Genomic DNA, 18,774 nt, shown 5'->3' on the forward strand with positions numbered 1-18,774 from the left:
TCCAGATCTGGGTAGCTCAGTACAATAAGAGGGGTGCAGGCACTAGTACCATCTTCTTTCGGATAGGACGGGTCCACTCTTCCAATCCACTCCAAGCCAGTAACATGGAGGCTATTCTGCCATGGTTTCATGTTGCAGGTAGTCTCTCTCTTTCAGAATTTCCTGCTCGCTGAAAATAAAAGGATCTATAAGACTGTAGTAAACGCCATTTGTTTGTAGCTTGGGTGCCACTTTGTCTGAAGAAGAGGGCAGGGATTCACAGTCCATGTGACTCATTTACCAAGTGATTCCACCACTTGTCTATTTTACAAACATCCCTGTAAACACTGATACACAACGTGAGCCCCACTAATGCTAAGAAAGAGCATTATTATCAGGAATTTTAAGCTGTGTGCATCAGAGACTCAAGGGGGTCGTAACAGAAAATACTTCTATCACATTGCATGGAATGATGGCTGCTCATACACAGCGTGTCCGGGCTCAAACCCACAACCTCTTGCATGCTAGTCAAGAGCTTTCTCTGCTAGGCTATCAGGATTTGGACAGGGCCCTTGCTGAAACCTAGCCTTGTTCTAGTTACCTAGTTGCCAGTTCCGTAGCTCCTCCCTCCTGGTCCTGACCCCGCCCCTGTTCCTGATTGCTCCTCCTATATAAGCCCTGCCCCTCCTTCAGTGTGTGATTATTGAGCTCTCAGCCTGTAATCAGCGCCACAGCCACCTCATCCTCTATACTGCAACTCAGATCACCTGCTTACAACCCGGCTATCACTTGACTACTCTCGAGTCCAGATTGGCTACTACACCTGGGCTCCAATCCAGCGCCGGTAAGACTTTACACAGCAGCTGCTCAATTCATTGCAATTGGGCTGATGGAAATAGCCAATCGCTTGTAGATGGCCGACTCCGGCGGTCCCGTTGACAATTAATGGAGTGATCCTGCTCATGTGTCGTGTCCCAGAACATCATTCTGCAAGTGAATAATAAAGGCAACAGCAGCAATCACATGGATTCACTCCAGACCAGTCCCGGTCATTCCACTGCAAACAATGCAGGTGAGGAGCAGGTGGATGCAGCAGCCCAGCTTAGTCAGGATCACGACCAACTAATCAGTAGACATATGCAGCAAAGACCGGGCAGCATCAGATGGGTCTTCAAAACAATTTTCCAATCTTTATTCATCCAACAAAGGTAAAACCTGCGACGTTTCGGTCACAATTGTGACCTTTCTCAAGCATGCTTGAGGCCCAGTATTGTGGCCCCAATATTAATAGTGGCCCTCAGTAGTAATAGTGACCCAACAGTAGTCCCAGTAATAACCCCCTCAGTAATATTAAACCCCAGTGGTAATTCTCCTCTCCCCCCCCCCCCCCCCCCCCCCGCCTTAGGCTGCCTGCAGACGGGCGGAAATCCCGCGGCGGGATTTCCGCCACTGAAAGCCTGCATAGGAGTGCATTACAATACACACTCCTATGCAGACGGCCGCCCGAAATGTCGCGTGGCAAACAAACTGCGGCATGTCTTATTTCTGTGCTCGCAGAACCTCGCACAGAAACGTCACTCACCCGGCCGGCGGCTCCGGTCTGCGCATGCGCTGGCAGCCGGGCGCGGGTGAGTACGCTCTCCTCCCTGCAGGCGCTCGGGTCTGGTCCCGCTGTGAGAATTCTCGGCGCCGGATCCGACCCGCCCGTCTGCAGGCGGCCTTAGTGGAACAAGTACCATAAAATGATGCTGGAAACTGTCCCTAGGAGGGGTGTTATATACCTAACTATATAGCAATGTATGCAGTGAGCTCCCCCAAGTGGCTGCTGCTGGTAGCGAGAATTCTATTGACTTTTGTGAAGCATTATGGAGAACAACCTGTACAGCAGTGTTACCAGGGGGTCTCCGCTGATCACTCTTGGATACCATTAGGTAGGTGTGGCCTTTGTTAATTAAGGGCGGGGCTTAGGAACTCAATAGATCCCTCCTTAAAGTAGTGGAACAATTAATACCAGCATACAGATGGGCTACTTGCCTACATAAACAGGTAATAAAAAGGCTGCATTAGCAATGCCTTAGAGAAAATATCTACCAGGAGAAGTGACACTTGCCTCTCCCATGCCAGTAACATCGTCTGGCTCCCCGACGGGTCTTGTTTCTCTATTGCGTGCAGAATCCAATAGAGGGCGCAGTTTTAAATAACATGACTGTTAAAGTCCAAAGGATGGAGCTGCATGCCACTGCAGCCCATGGTGGGACCCAAGAGCGCGGTCTAGGAGCTTCATATTTTCTATTTGCACGTACAGCAAAAGTACCGTCAGCCAGAAGAACTGAGGCGTTCAATGCAAGATTATTACACAAGTGTCCCCCGGGTCTACAGCGGACCCTGACGGCACTGCTTCCTATGCTGTATGGTCAAGCATATCAGCCTGAAAGGCATGAGCGCGAGGGATGCACAGCGCCATCTATTGGTTTTACAGCTTTTTTTTTTCTCATGTAGATGTTCTCTTTATGAAAGTACGGCGCCCTCTATTGGTTATAAATAAAGGTTACGGATCTCAGCTCACTGGGAACAATCACACTGTGCTCTACTGGTGACACTGGACCAAACCTGTTTTCTTACACCCAATGGAGGATACCAGAATGCACACAAATGGAACCGAAACATCTGAAGACCCTGGCGGCGACCTTGTCTTTGTAAGCAGATGCAAGAAGGAACATTTAATTCTCAAAAGGGCTCTGCCTGAAGAATCCCATTCTACACACCTATAATACCCCTAAGGGCTCATGTCCACGGGGAAAATAGGATTTAGGATCCGCAGCGGATTTCCTGCATGCGGATCCGCACCCCATAGGGATGCATTGACCACCCGCGGGTAGATAAATACCCGCGGATCGTCAATAAAAGTGATTTTAAAAAAAATGGAGCATGAAAAAATCTGGACCATGCTCCATTTTCATGCGGGTCTCCCGCGGGGACGGCTCCCGCGGGCTTCTATTGAAGCCTATGGAAGCCGTCCGGATCCGCGGGACACAAAAATCATATTTTACTCACCCGCTCCGGTTCTTCTCTTCTCCGCGGCGCCATCTTCTCTCAGCCGCGGCCGGATCATTTTGCTTCGGCCCGGCGCATGCGCGGGGCACGTCACCGACGTCATCGTGCACATCCGCCGAGCCGAAGAATGAAGGTCCGGCCGCGACGAGAGAAGATGACGCCGCCGCGAAGAGAAGAAACGGAGCGGATGGGAGGTGAGTTTATTCTCATTTATTTGCATTTTCAGCCCTCATGTCCGCGGGGCAGGAGGGACCCGCTGCAGATTCTACATGGAGAATCTGCAGCGGATCTGATTTTCCCCGTGGACATGAGGCCTAATGCACAAAGTCTATGCCACACGAGAGACTGCGGGACCACCTCACCCGCGTCTTCTACAACAGCAAGAATAAGACCCTTGCGTTTTTCTTGCACGATTTTTTTTTTCACGTGATTGTCAATGGGACTTTCGAATGTTAAAAATGCATCGTACAAAAATCGCAGAGCAGAAACTTGTGAAGCGTGTTTAACATTAGGAAGTCCCATCAACAATCAGGTTTAAAAATCACAGCGATATCGCATGAAAAAACGCAAGAGTGCAGGAGCCCTTATGGAGATGCAAACCTTAATAACACTGTGACATCACTGCAGGTTTTTTGTTTTTTTTTTTCCCCCAGTGGGACTTTCTAATGCTTTGTAATTTTCGTGTGATGCGATTTTTTTTTTTTTTTTTGAAGGTTCCATTAAAAAAAATGCAGTGATATTGCAGCGTTTATACAAAAAAACCAAACTACTGACTAGAAGCCGCTATGGAGGACTTGAAATGCAACACTACTATACAACACTGTGGTTGTGTCTAATACAGAACAAGGAAAAGAAACTTTAACTGCAAGCAGGCCTGTCCCCAAACAGTGATCAGGAACACCCCGAGTCTGGAAGCAAGGAGCAGAATTCCCAATAGTACCCGGACACAGGTAGAACCAGCAGTGTCCTCTCCAGGGAACTTTCATTCTGTCCTACCAAAACGCTTGACTTGGAAGAATATTTCAGGAGACTTAGGCCTCCTTCCCACGAGCGTGACGGGCTCCGCCGCGTAATATTACGCAGTGAAGCCCGTCACGGCGCCCCCCAGAGCCCCTATACTTACCTGCGGGAGATAGCGTGAAATCGCTTCCCCGCCCACCGCCGCCGCGTCACCGCCCAACGCCGCCGCGTCACCGGCCGTGTCACGTGCACGGCCGGCCGTGTCACGTGACGCGGCCGTGCGCGTCATATGGCGTCATATGACGCGCGGCGGTGGGCGGGAAAGCGTTTTTTCACGCTATCTCCCGCTGGTTACAGCGGGAGATAGCGTGAACGGACGGCTTCCATTGACTGCAATTGAAGCCGTCAGCGCGTACAGCCCGTCCTCACCCGCAGAAAATAGAGCATGCTGCGGGTGAGGACGGGAGAAATCGCGGTGCGTAATTCCGCGGTGGAATTACGCATCGTGAGCATTGTGCTATTAGGTTCAATAGAACCTAATAGCAGGGGGCAACGCAGCGGATTTTTGCCGCAAATTTACGCGGCGTAAATTTGTTCGTGGGAAGGAGGCCTTAGGCTGCCTTCAGACGGGCGGGTCGGAACCGGCAGCGAGAATTCCCGCTGTAGGATCCGACCCAAGCATGTGCAGACCGGAGCCGGCGGCGGGTGGGTGACGTATCTGCGAGCCCCGTACAGAAACAGGGCATGCTGTGGTTTGTTTCCCGCGCGACCAAACTGCAGCTGTCTGCATAGGAGTGCGTTTGTTAATGCAATCCTATGCAGGCTTCCAGCGGCAGAAATCCTGCCGCGGAATTTCTGCCCGTGTGCAGGGGGCCTAACACTCAAAGTTCTTTCATGACAAAGAGGACACAGGACCTCCAAGCACTCAAGCACAGCAGAAACTAGATGTCAGGAAACCCCACTTCGGACAAATATACAGACTCCTTTAGACATGGGATGCAATCTACTAGACTGGACAAGCAGGAAAGGGAAGCATTCAATATGAATATGCAGGAAAGAAGGGCCATCTATGCTCTCAAAGACCACAATGAGATCACCAATAAGGGTGCGGATAAGAGTGGTGTTATAGTCCACATGAATACATCAGACTACATGGAAGAAGCAGACAGACAGCTGGCGGACACCAGATACTACACAAGACTGGGTCAAGACACGACTCAGAAATATGGGAGGGAATTAAAGGGGTTGTCCCGCGCCGAAACGGGTTTTTTTTTTTTTTTCAACAGCCCCCCCGTTCGACGCGAGACAAACCCGATGCAGGGGTTAAAAAAGAACACCGGACAGTGCTTACCTGAATCCCCGCGCTCCGGTGACTTCTTACTTACCTGCTGAAGATGGCCGCCGGGATCCTGTCTCTCTGTGGACCGCAGGGCTTCTGTGCGGTCCATTGCCGATTCCAGCCTCCTGATTGGCTGGAATCGGCACGTGACGGGGCGGAGCTACCAGGAGCCGGTCTCCGGCACGAGCGGCCCCATTCAGAAAACAAGAAGACCGGACTGCGCAAGCGCGTCTAATCCGGCGATTAGACGCGGAAAATTAGATGGCTCCATGGAAACGAGGACGCTAGCAACGGAGCAGGTAAGTGAAAAACTTCTGATAACTTCTGTATGGCTCATAATTAATGCACAATGTACATTACAAAGTGCATTAATATGGCCATACAGAAGTGTATACCCCCACTTGCTGCCGCGGGACAACCCCTTTAAGGATCATCAGAAACCTGTCTGGGGGCTCCAAAAGACTTCTGGACTTGTTACCAGAGAACCCCGGGGTTGGAGTATTCTATATGCTTCCCAAACTACACAAAGCTGACAACCCAGGAAGGCCAATTATCTCACATGTGGGATCCCTCACTGAAGGAATTTCAGGACGGGTGGAAGGTGTCCTCAAACCACTGGTGAGGAACACAACCAGCTACTTGCAGGACACCACGGACCTACTGAACAAACTGTCAACCATAGGTCCCCTCCCAGATGGCACAATCCTGGCCACCATGGATGTGGAGTCCTTATACTCCAACATCCCACACAAAGATGAACTGACGGCCAGCCAGGCACACCTTGAGGCCAATGGGGTTACCTCTGAATTGATGTTTTAACTCACAAGATACATCCTCACATACAATTAGTTCTCCTTTGGCAAAGAGATACTCACTGGGACCTCCATGGGCAGTAAAATGGCACCACAATGTGCCAACCTTTTCATGGCAAAACTGGAGAGTGACTTTCTGGCCTCCTGCCCCAGCACATCATTGGCCTACTTCTGCTACATTGATGACATCATGATCATCTAGACCAACACCGAACAAGAACTAATAAAATTCCATTAGAGATTCAATGCCTTCCACCACCATAAACCTCACATTAGTTACTCGTATACAAAAATCTACTTTTTGGACACCACCATAAAGATTCCAAACAACTCAATGCAGACATCCCTGTACCGAAAACCGATTGATCGGCCGGCATACCTCAGATGGGACAGTTACCATTCTAAACACATCAAAAAGTCCATCGTCTACAGCCAGGCCATCAGGTATAACCGGATCTGCTCCAAACTTCACATGTACGGAAACTCCCCAACACACAGCAGGACTATAAGATCCCGGGGACATTTACATGTTCCACATCTGATCATGTGCAGTGAATGTCCTGTCGGGGGCCTTTACTTTGGAAAAACAGGACGGAAACTTAAAGGGGTTGTCCGAAACGGGTTTTTTTTTTTTTCAATAGCCCCCCTGTTCGGCGCGAGACAAACCCGATGCAGGGGTTAAAAAAGAAAACCGCACAGCGCTTACCTGAATCCCCGCGCTCCGGTGACTTCTTACTTACCTGGTGAAGATGGCCGCCGGGATCTTCACCCTCGGTGGACCGCAGGGCTTCTGTGCGGTCCATTGCCGATTCCAGCCTCCTGATTGGCTGGAATCGGCACGTGACGGGGCGGAGCTACGAGGAGCCGCTCTCCGGCACGAGCGGCCTCATTCAGAAAAGAAGAAGACCGGACTGCGCAAGTGCATCTAATCTGGCGATTAGACGCTGAAAATTAGACGGCACCATGGAGACGAGGACGCTAGCAATGGAGCAGGTAAGTGAAAAACTTCTGTATGGCTCATAATTAATGCACAATGTACATTACAAAGTGCATTAATATGGCCATACAGAAGTGTATAACCCCACTTTGTTTCGCGGGAGAACCCCTTTAAAGCAAGGATGAGATCTCATCGTCACACAATTAAACAGAGAAAGACAGAATTCCCTGCGGCCGAGCATTGTTCTGGTCACGGACACAACTTGGAAGACAAGGAAGTTATTATACTGAAAGGCAACTTCAGATCACAAAGCCATAGAAGAATTTGGGAATACAAATTTATAACAACTTTTGACCTCTTCAACAGAGGGTTAAATTCATCAAGAGGATTCATGTGTGACTGGGACTATGACATATCTATAACACTGCTGACCTGGTGACCCCCAACACTAATTCAGGGACCATAAACTATGTTTTCATTTCTGTTGTCCAGAAGCTCGCATTAACATTAAAAGGTCTCATATCTACATGATTACTTGGCTTCTCTCACTGAGAACAATCACACCTTATTTCTGTTATTCTTTGAAGTGCAAATTAATCCCACCTTATCTGTGCCTTGTCATAAGTGTACGTATGTCTCTTCAGATCTGCGTCATTACGCCTTGATGAAGGACCCTATGAGGTCCAGAAGCTCGCATTAACATAATTTAGGTATTCTATCTACAAGATTACTTGGTTTCTCTTACAGAGGACACTCACGCCCTGATTCAGCTACAGGGATGCACAGCGCCATCTATCGCTTTTACCTTTTCTGTCATTCTATTATAACCCTTCACTCTGGTTATAGAAAATACGCCCTCTATTGGATTAACAGAAGCATTGCAAGCACGAAGCATTGGATGGATATTAGTTATCCAGCTATTAGAAAATGTGGATAGAATGACAAAGGGCTTCTTCACGTATTTGCGCACATAAAATTTCTGTACACGACGCAGAGAATAGAATCCATACATTTTTATGTTTTTTGTTTTTTTTTCTGCATTTTCCCAATGTGTTTTTCCCTTGTGCCTGTGGTACTATTGTACTTTGTTGACACCGGAAGGTAGGGGCTGACCGCCTTAGCTGCAGTAGACGCCCCTTGTCACACCCCCAGCTTCCCATTGGCTCATGGTCTGCTGTGTTTCTTAAACATTCGGCCCTCACATCTCCGCTGCTGGCTACTGCTGCAGCCGCCTGACAGCTTGGTCTAGCGCCGTGTGTTGCACTGTCGGCGCACATCTCCCTCCATCGGACTGACGTTGCCCTACTGGGTGTCTGGTATTGCGGCTGCCGGCTATTCCTATCTGCGCTCCCGGGCGTGCGGTGTCACAGTGCATCGGTATTACTGCGACCACAGTGCTTCACGGCCCACAGACATGTACGGTCCCCTCCACGCCAGATAGCAGCCACTTGGGCCAGCCAAAATGCAGGACCAAAGGTATGAGCGCCCACACTTCTAAACTAACCCTCCATTCCCAACACAAACTCCTTCAGCACTGCTCTCGGCCTTTGAGCTTTGTTGGGTCGCCAGCCAATCAGGAGCTAGGAGTGTGTCTGGTGTTCCTCTATCTAAGACCAGTCAAACTCCTAGCTTCCGGTGGCGTCAAAATACAACAGTACCGCTGTCTGCTATGTGCCGTACCTGGCACCATTAATTTCCCCCCCCCCCCCCCCCCCCCTCATTTGCTTCCTATGACTGTTCTGAGGAACTGAAAGCAAACCTGCTGGTGTGAGCTGAGCCTGATGCGCCTATAAGACATGCGAGCGCTCCAGGGTTTAGTGATCCGCACTGCAGGCTGTGTTCACACTAGTTCTACAGTTTCTATTTCTAACAGGAGCCGCACACTGTGTCACATCATGCTGGATGGCATGGGTTCAATAGCTAATGGTGCACAGCGCCCTCTATTGGGTCTAAGAGCAGAGCAAGTTGTTCAGGCACCAGCCCCAGTAATTCTTAGAGTAATCAGATGTATCTGCTGCAACTCTGAGTGTCTTTTACAATTTAATGGTTGCTTCTTTTTTTCTGACTTCAGCAGTTCTAGAAAAAGTCCCAAAAGGCCTTTAAATAGGAAAGGCCACGAGCCGAGTACCCACCCCTGCAGAGGAAACATGAGCAACAAGAAGCCGACTTGCCGACCCCTGGGGTGGACACGCTACCTATGGCATCCATCTGGGATTTGTCGAACATTCCTGCCTCGGGTGTCCCGGGGGGGTCAGCTAAGTGATGGGAGTTCTTCTCCAGCATCATCTTTGTTCACTGTGGATTCGGATGCGGGGGGGTATGAGAGCTCCAGCGGGGTCTCTGGTTTAGCCGGAGAGTGTGGTTTTTAAGTTGAGCACCGTGGAAGGATACGTTACCATCCTTAAACGCACTCCATGATGGCAGACCTTTCATGTCTCACTTTTAACGTAAGAAGCCTCGAGAGCAAAGTGAGACGGGCTGCCCTGTTCAACTATCTAACCATTTTCGCTGCTTCCGTGTTCTTCCTGCAGGAATGCGGCATCCCGCACAAATCCAATATAAGAAATACGAAAAAGATTGGGTGCACGGTCCATCGGTCTGGTCTGGATCTAACGAGTCCAGATCAGCAGGGGTCGCCATTCTTTTAAAGGGAACATTTTTATTGAAAATTTTTATGAAATTTTACCAGGCAGAATTTTATTGGTCAGTTTTAATTAACGGTATTAAATGGCAGTTTTTAAATTTTTATGGTTCTCCAGAAAAGAAGGTGAGAGCAGAAATGTTGGAGATTTTACCCCTTTTTATTAACAGTTCTTATCCCCTTATTTTAGCTGGTGACTTTAATTGTGTTTTAAGGGGGGAGCGCCGGTTCTCTAACTCCGTAAGCAGGAACTACGATAAAACCTCCAACATGCTGAAGAACATCGTATCAGATCACCTGCTTACGGATGTTTTTAAAAAATGCAACCCGCTTTTATCTGAAGAGGCCGGAGTGACCTGGAGCAACACCACCTGCAGCTCCAGGATTGATTTTATCTTCTGCTCTCACCAGGTACAACCTTTTAGATCTGATGTTTTTACCAATACCTTCTCTGACCACAAGGTTTTATTTTTTAAAGCAAACCTTGGCGCAAGAAGGAGAACCAGAAATGCCTGGAAGATGAACGTGTCCCTTCTACAAGATCCGCAGGTTTTATCGGATTTTATTACCTTTTTTAAAGAGTGCAGACGGGCAAGAGATCCCAACATTCCCACCAGCCAAAGAGAAACGGGCCTTTTATTCCACTCTAAACACCCGTCTGCAGACCCTGTACAAGATGAGAGAGCATGACATTGATGTGACAAAAGAGATTTTAGATGCAAAGAAAGATATCGCCAAATGCCTGGAGCAGAAGGGTAAAGAAATCATATTCCGTTCCCGAGTTAAACACCTTGAGGAGAACGAGACCTGCTCCAGGTATTTGTTTTAAGAAAGTCACCGATAAAAAATGTGTTTTAAATGACCTGGACGGAGTCACAGATGTACAGGGTCTTTTAGGAAAGGTACATGGTTTTTATGCGGATCTTTTTAGCACCAAGAGTGTGGATGTAAGTTTTATGAAGGACTCATTAGAGGAGATCACGGATGTTTTAGACCCTGTCTCACAGAATTTTTTATTACGTGATATCTCGGAGCAGGAGATTTTAGACACCATCCGTAGTTTTAAACCAGGCAAGGTGCCTGGTCCGGACGGTATACCCATCGAGTTTTATGTTACGTTTTATGGAATTTTAAAAGAGGATTTTTATTCTCTTTTTACAGAAGTTTTTAATTCCAAAAGCCTCCCAGGGTCATGGCGGAAGGGTGAGGTGTCTCTGTTGTACAAGAAAGGTGACAAGACAGATATCAGAAACTGGAGACCCATCACCCTTCTAAACGCCGATTACAAAATCATGGCCAAAATATGCGCCAACAGACTGAAGCAGATAATACACAAAATTATACACCAAAACCAAGTCTGTGGCGTCCCTGGGAGGGCGATTCACGATAACTTAAACCTTTTAAAGGACTGCATCAGCGACACGAAGTCAAGGCATGGCAAAATGGCCTTTGACAAAGTGTCGCCTTTTTTTATCTTTTTAAGGTTTTAGAGAAGATGGGTATACCGGAAGGGGGGGGGGGGGGGGGGATTTCCCTGATTTTAGAGCTTTTCTTTTAACGAAATATTTTAGCATGTGTCTTAGCGCTGTTTTTAAGAATCACTATTGGTCGTATTTTATTCGTTTTAACACAGGTTATTTTATGAGAAGACATGGGTGGTTTTCCACGGTTTTAAATTCCCCCTATTCCTTTAACCTGGCGAGTGAGTACACGATTTTAGCCAAGATAGTGATTTTATATGATTTTAGTGATAAGACTGTGCAAAACCTTTTAAATAGTAAAAAAACATACAAAGATATAAAGGAAAGTGGTTTTATGGCGCCTGCAGGGGATTTTAATGAAGAGAAAACAAAAGAAATATGGAAGCTTGTAAATGACGACTCTCTTTTTAATCCCCAGAAGGATCTTGCCTGGTGCTGCGTTCACGAGTGTCTTCCATGCCGGGCATTCCAGCATCGAAGAGGGCTGACCAACTCTGCCGCTTGCCCAAGACCAGGATGTCAAGAGGAGACCGTACAACATCTGATGTGGACTTGTTATTTTACTAAAATCATATGGACTGAAATAAGCCCTCTGGTAAAGAAAATCACCCGGATCAAAGGAATAAAGATGGAGACCGTGCTGTACGGATGCCTGGAGTGCCCCACGCGGACCGAGAAGATAATGGCATGGAAGACCATAAACTGCGTGAAGGCGGCTCTGTGGAAGGCCCAAAATATTTTATTGTTTAACCCCTTAACGACCAATGACGTACCTGGTACGTCATGGAGCGTCGGGGTATGTATCAAGAGAGGTTGCGATGCAACCTCTCTTCATACAGTGCGGGCATCAGCTGTTTATAACAGCTGACATCCGTGGGCAATAGCCGCGAGCGGCCGCGCGGCCGATCGCGGCTATTAACCATTTAAATGCCCCGAACAATGTTCGGGGGTCCCGCACGGCCCCCCCGCGGTGAGATCGGGAGAGCCGTGCATGTGTCATGGCAGCCGGGGGCCTAATGAAAGGCCCCAGGGCTGCCTTAGCAGACTGCCTATCAAGCCGTCCCCATGGGGTGGCTTCATAGGTTGCCTGTCAAAAAGCAATATGACGTAATGCTATAGCATTACGTCATACTGCAGGAGCGATCAAAGCATCGCATCTTAAAGTCCCCCAGGGGGACTTCAAAGTAAAGTAAAAAAAAAAATCAATAAAGTTTTTTTTTAATTGAAAAAAAAAAAAAGTTGTAAAAGTTTAAATCACCCCCCTTTTGCCATATCTATTATTAAAAAATCTAAATAATAAATTAAAAATATGTATTTGGTATCACCGCGTCTGTAAAAGTCTGAACTATCAAAGTGCCACATAATTTTTCCCGCACGGTGAACGTCGTTCGAAAAAAGAAATGAAGAACGCCAGGAATGCATTTTTTTAGTTACCCTGTCTCCCAGAAAAAACGCAATAAAAAGCGATCAAAAAGTCGTATGTATTCCAAAACGGTACTATCAGAAACTACAGGACATCCCGCAAAAAATGAAACCTTGCTCAACTACGTCGACGGAAAAATAAAAGTTATCGCGCGCACAAAATGACCGCAGAAAATAATTGAAAAAAATTTTATGTCTTTTAAAAAAAAAAAGAGGAGTATAGTAAAAAAAACCCTATACAAGTTTGGCATCGTAGTAATCGTACCGACCCATAGAATAAAGTTATCATGTCGTTTTTGTTGCCATTTGTGCGCCGTAGAAGCAAGACGCACTAAAAGATGGCAAAATGTCGTTTTTTTTTCATTTTACTCCACTTAGAATTTTTTAAAAGTTTTTCAGTACATTATATGGTACTTTAAATAGCACCATTGAAAAATACAACTCGTCCCGCAAAAAACAAGCCCTCATACAGCGACGGCGATGGAGAAATAAAGGAGTTCCGATTTTTTTAAAGGGGGGAGGAAAAAACGAAAATGGAAAAAGAAAAATGCCCGCGTCATTAAGGGGTTAAACATGATATTTTATCAGTGCAGGACGTTTTATCTATCTGTCTTAGTGAATTATATGATTACTTTTTAATAGATAAGAAAAACTTTCCTATTTTATCCAGAACTGGCTTTTAAGTGAGTGGAGTTCCATCTTGTGATGCCACCAAGGGCCCATTTTATATGTATATCTGTAAATATTAAAGTTGGGTTTTTTTTAGAGCATTTTATGTTTTAAAATGTTCTCAGAAATGTTTCCTTTTGATGATTATTGTAAAACTCTTTGTGTAAAATAAAGTCACCCCAGCAATGGGGATGTTAACTTAAAAAAAAATCTGTTCTTCTCAGTTTAATATCTGATACGTCCCCTATCTGGGGACCATATATTAAATGGATTTTTAGAACAGGGAGCTGGAAAAAGAGCTTGCTCTGTCCACTCCGCGCATTGACCTGGTATTGCAGTACCTCCAGGACCGGTGCACCCCCTTTCCTACAGCAGTTACCAAAAGCAGAAAAACAAAACTGACGTGCAAGAGGTGCAGCGCAGCTGTGGCTGCTAACAACCAAGCACTTTGATTGACACTCAGCCCGTCTGCCGTGGAGCTCGCAACATTGTATCCACTGAGCAGCTGCGTCTGCCAGAGTGTGCACAGCACAGGTACAACTGAAAGCAAAACACCATACACACACCAGTTCATATGGCAGCCTGTGTCTGTATGCGCCACGTATTCGGGTCATGGGTGTATGTGCAGGGGGTGCGGTCGCACCTGGGGCCCGGAGCCCTTGGGGGCCCATAAAGTCTCTCTTCCCCACATTGTAAACCAATGCGATCAAAGAAGCTTTATAGTTTGGGGGCCCAGTCCCAGACTTTGTACTGGGGCCCCGCAGCTTCAAGTGACTCCTCCGGATCAGGATAATGCTAGGCCATTCCAACCAGCCTGTGTGAGTGACCTGCAGTCGCTGGTAGTCGAAAAGCGGCCGCCCGGCCGGCCCCGGATGCGCGCTTCAGAGTGGACAGACAGCAGCGGACCCCCAATCACACAGGCCCGAGGCTTGCTATGCAGCACGGAATACCTCATTGGACTGCAGCACTCCACGCGGGCTGAGATACACGCTCCACGCGGGCTGAGATACACGCTCCACGCGGGCTGAGATACACGCTCCACGTGGGATGTGCAGTATTCGTCCATGAGGATCCAGGCCAACGCTTACAGATGGAGCAACACCCGGGGAGCAAAGAACTCCAACGGACGGACGTCTACTTTACAAGGATGTATTGCTTTATTCAATGCATGGACACAGAAACAGTTCAACCGCTCGATTACAGACCGCAGTCAATACAGTAAAGAAAGAAATGTCTGTTTAATGTAAACTTGCACGGAGCTCGTTTGTGAGCCACTGACTGACTGAATGCTGCTGCTGCCGCCGCTGCTGCATGTCTGAAACGTGGTCTGACGTTACATGCACCACCAGGAATAAGGCCTTGCCTATAAGCATTCCCCAGCTGGCAAAAACGGAACCTCCCTGCCTATTCCTCACCGTGGAAGAACGGAACTTACCTTTTGTAGAAAAATAATTTTAAAAAAGCCGCAGCAGCAGCCAACTAGATTTTGGTAGGCCGCTGTCTCCCCCTTGTGGGCTGCATTAAAAATGCACTCCGCTAAAAATAACAATGATCCACGAAATAGAGCATATGGAGAGAATGAGGCTTCTAGATGAGCCGTCAGGCTATGATAAATTGTATCACACCTGGGCGATATGGATAGATGCCCGGAGCTCACCCCTATTTACTGGGTGGTTACAGACAGGGGCATGTGAGTAACACGTTTAAACCACAATCGTAAAGAGAAACAACAATCCCGGAGCCCGCCCCCCCTCCCCCTTTTTATTTTCTCTTTCTCCCGTGTCATAGATACCTACCCTCCCTTACCGCTCCCCCCCCCTTCCCCTGTTTGTAGACCTTATAAAATATCACAGACAAACATTATATAGTTCAACTCGAAATTTATTTATTAAGTTTCATTGTCAAAGTTATTTTTACATTGCTTTGAGATAAGGCAAAAGTTTCCCCCCCCCTCCATGAAACCAATAAAACCTATATTGAATAAAATAAACATGATGCAGTTGCCGGTAGTTAGTTCTGCAGTTGCCGGTAGTTTTGCAGTTGCCGGTAGTTTTGCAGTTGCCGGTAGTTCTGCAGTTACCGGTAGTTCTGCAGCTTCTTGGTGGAGATAAGACCATCTCCCGTCTCCCAGCTGCAGCAGAGACTGACTAACATGGATGCCAAGCCCGGTATTTATGCTTCTAAATTGATGACATCACAAGGGAGTGACATCAGCCTGGAGAACACCTGGCTCATGACATCACAATGGAGTGACATCGTCAGCCTTCCAAACACCTGGCTCATTTGCATACAGTGTATATGTATGTGAGTCTATCTATCTTTATTATGTAGAATATAGATTATTTCTGAATTATAGATTTTGTAGATATAGATTTAAGATTGTTTCTTTTTATATATGTATGTAAAAAAATATAAAATCTGTAGTTATGTATGTATGGCGGGAAAAAAAGGCCTGCTGTATGTTTTTAAGTTCTTTGGATGACCATGCCGTTCTATTATTCTCCTTACTAGGGTCTACTAATGCCGGCCCAGGGGAAGGCAATAAAGCCCTATGGGGCCGAAGCCAATTTCCCTGATTTTGGGTAAAAAGTTTCCATCCGTCCCCACTCGAAATGCGGCCAGCCGAAGAGATTCCTCAAACCGACCGGCCGCTGCACCTTCAGAGACAAACTAGTGCTTGATTCTAGTGTCATCGCCGGCTTAACCATCCTGTGTAGGGAGCTGACGAGTCCTGCAGCAGCAGGCTCTGCAAGCCTAGGATGCGTGAGCACGGTGCAAGAGGAAGGACTGAGGGTGTGAGGCTGGGCGCGGTTGAGAAGGCGTGGGGCGGGGCTATGCAAAGTTTTAAAACTCTTCCGGCTGCCTGGGTGCATTGTGGGTGCGCCCGGAGTGCCGGCTGAGCGTGTTGCCTCAAGTCTTGGAAGTGGAGTTGGGCGGGCCGGGCTGCAGGTGAAACCTATTTCGGGTTATCGCTTCTCGGCCTTTTGGCTAAGATCACGTGTGGATCGGAGAAGAGGATCGTCTGGAGTGGTGAAATGGAGCCTCAGGGCATACGGAACACCATCCGCTTTCTGGTTAAGGCCTCCTTCCCACGAACGGATTTACGCCGCGTAAATTCGCGGCAAAAATCCGCTGCGTTGCCCCCTGCTATTAGGTTCTATTGAACCTAATAGCACAATGCTCATGATGCGGAATTCCACCGCGGAATTTCGCACCGTGAAATCTCCCGTCCTCACCCGCAGCATGTTCTATTTGCCGCGGGTGTACGCGCTGACAGCTTCCATTGCAGTCAATGGAAGCCGTCCGTTCACACTATCTCCCGCTGCAACCAGCGGAAGATAGCGTGAAAAAACGCTTCCCCGCCTACCGCCGCGGTGGGCGTGTCACATGACGCGACGGCGGTGGGCGGGGAAGCGTCTTCACGCTATCTTCCGCTGGCAAGTATGGGGTCTCTGGGGGGCGCCGTGACGGGCTTCACTGCGGAATATTACGCGGCGGAGCCCGTCACGCTCGTGTGAAGCCGGCCTAAGCCAGATTCCTGCAGAAGAGTGGAGCTGGGAACCTTCGTCCAGGAAGTCCTCTTTGAAGCACTGAAGCTGAAGACATCTTCTGCCTACAAGACCACACCGGCCAAGGACTGTTTGATGTCTCTTTTGAGACAAACAGCTTCTGCCTGAACATCTTTGAACGCTGCAAGCTGCTGAAAGAAGAAGGGAAGCTGAGCGACTTCATCCTGCTGCCACTGTTCCAGATGGATGAGAAGCCAGTGACTCTGCATCTATTTAACCCCTTCACTGAGCTCTCTCATGTGGTGGCCTTTCTACAGAGATACTGCAGCAATGTGCGTGGAGGAGTGAAGCTGAAGAATGCTTTTGGGATCCCTAATGACAAGCTGCGTTTCTGGGTGCGTTTTCGCACAGACCCTAATGGCATCAGAGGAGTAAAGCACCCACCATCCTCCTTCTCCCTGGGAGGCAACAGAGGATACTTGACCTACCCAGGCCAGCCCCGCTACTGCAGGCTGTTTGCAGTTTGGACACACACAAGACTTCTGTCCTAATGGCCGCTGCTGCAGGAATTGTGGAGTACCCGGCCATGAGGCTGGACAATGCCCTAAGCCTCGCAAATGTGACCTGTGTGGCTCCACTGTGCCCCTGGCAAGGAACTCCCCCGAGGGACTAATGACGAGCCGCAGTTATGCTGATGCGGCTCGCACTGGAAGAGGACCCGTTTTCTTTGAAAGTGGTCTGGACACTGGGGTTCCTGAACCAGAAGATTTGATGCCTATGGTTGAGGCCCTCTGTCACTTGCCGCCGCTGTTTCGGTCAACTGCGCAAAATCAAGCGCCCACCTCAGGACTCCAGCCAGAACAGCCAGGGATTACAGCAACTGCAGCAGAGGTAAACCCGATGGGAGCTCCTGTACCCCAGAGTTTGCCCTCTGAGGTCTCCAGCGCTGAGCCTGCTGCACAGAGTGCCCCCCCTGCTGCCCCCTGGGAGTTACTACAGCTGATCATCAGGCAGCCTCAGCCTCCCAGCTACAAGTGTCTGCAGCTGCCCAACCCCAGCATGATGAGGATACAGATGACAGCTCCACCATCACCCCTGACACAGGTACTGTGAGTATGGAACTGTCTCTGCCTTCCTCTACAAACTCTGTTATTCCAGGAACTGTGTGCTCCCCTACTGCTGGCATTATGCCAGGACTTGCACCTAAGAGGCAGGAGGGGGAGGAGGACTCTTGGGCGTTGGTGCAAAGAAGCAAACCCAAAAGGATGAAAACTGCACCTAGTGATACAAACTCCTCTGAGGGCTCCCTACCTTGTGCCCAAAGCCCAGCCAGCCCCCCTGTTTGTTTAAGCACCAATGATGCCATAATGTATTGTAGAACTGCATTATGGTGTCATAGTAAATTTAAAGGAAGAGATAGAAAGTGGAACTGCATTATGATGTCATAATGCATTCCTAGCAAAATATATAATGTAGAACGCCATTATGATGTCATAATGTGTTCATCACAATACATAGAATGTAGAACTACAACATGATGTCATAATATATTAAAACAAAAAGAATAGAATGTAGAACTACATTATGATGTCATAATGTATTCATAGTAAGAGAATAGAATGTAGAACTCCATTTTATCATAATGTATTCATAGCAGGAGATAAATTGTGGAACTCCATTAGTATGTCATAATGTACCAATAGCAGAAATAGAATGTAGAACTCCGTTATGATGTCATAATGTAATGTAGAACATTATGATGTCATAATGTTTTAATAGCAAGAAACAGAATGTAATACTCCAATTTGATGTCATAATGTATTCATAGCAAGGGAAGGAATGTAGAACTCTATGATGTAATTAGGTTCATTAAATATTTATTATGATGACATAATGTTTTAAGAGCAAGAGATAGTATGTAGAACTCCATTATGATGTCATAATATAATCTAAATTTCCATTATGATGTCA

The 18,774-nt window shown here is 47.6% G+C and overlaps 1 pseudogene; it reads left to right on the forward strand.

Moving 5' to 3' along the window:
- Positions 1 to 13,488: 13,488 nt before the first annotated feature.
- LOC136574153 (U2 spliceosomal RNA) lies at positions 13,489 to 13,657 on the forward strand (annotated as a pseudogene).
- The last annotated feature ends 5,117 nt before the right edge of the window (positions 13,658 to 18,774 follow it).

The sequence above is a fragment of the Eleutherodactylus coqui genome, chromosome 7 (assembly GCF_035609145.1).
Source record: "Eleutherodactylus coqui strain aEleCoq1 chromosome 7, aEleCoq1.hap1, whole genome shotgun sequence".
NCBI lineage: Eukaryota > Metazoa > Chordata > Amphibia > Anura > Eleutherodactylidae > Eleutherodactylus > Eleutherodactylus coqui.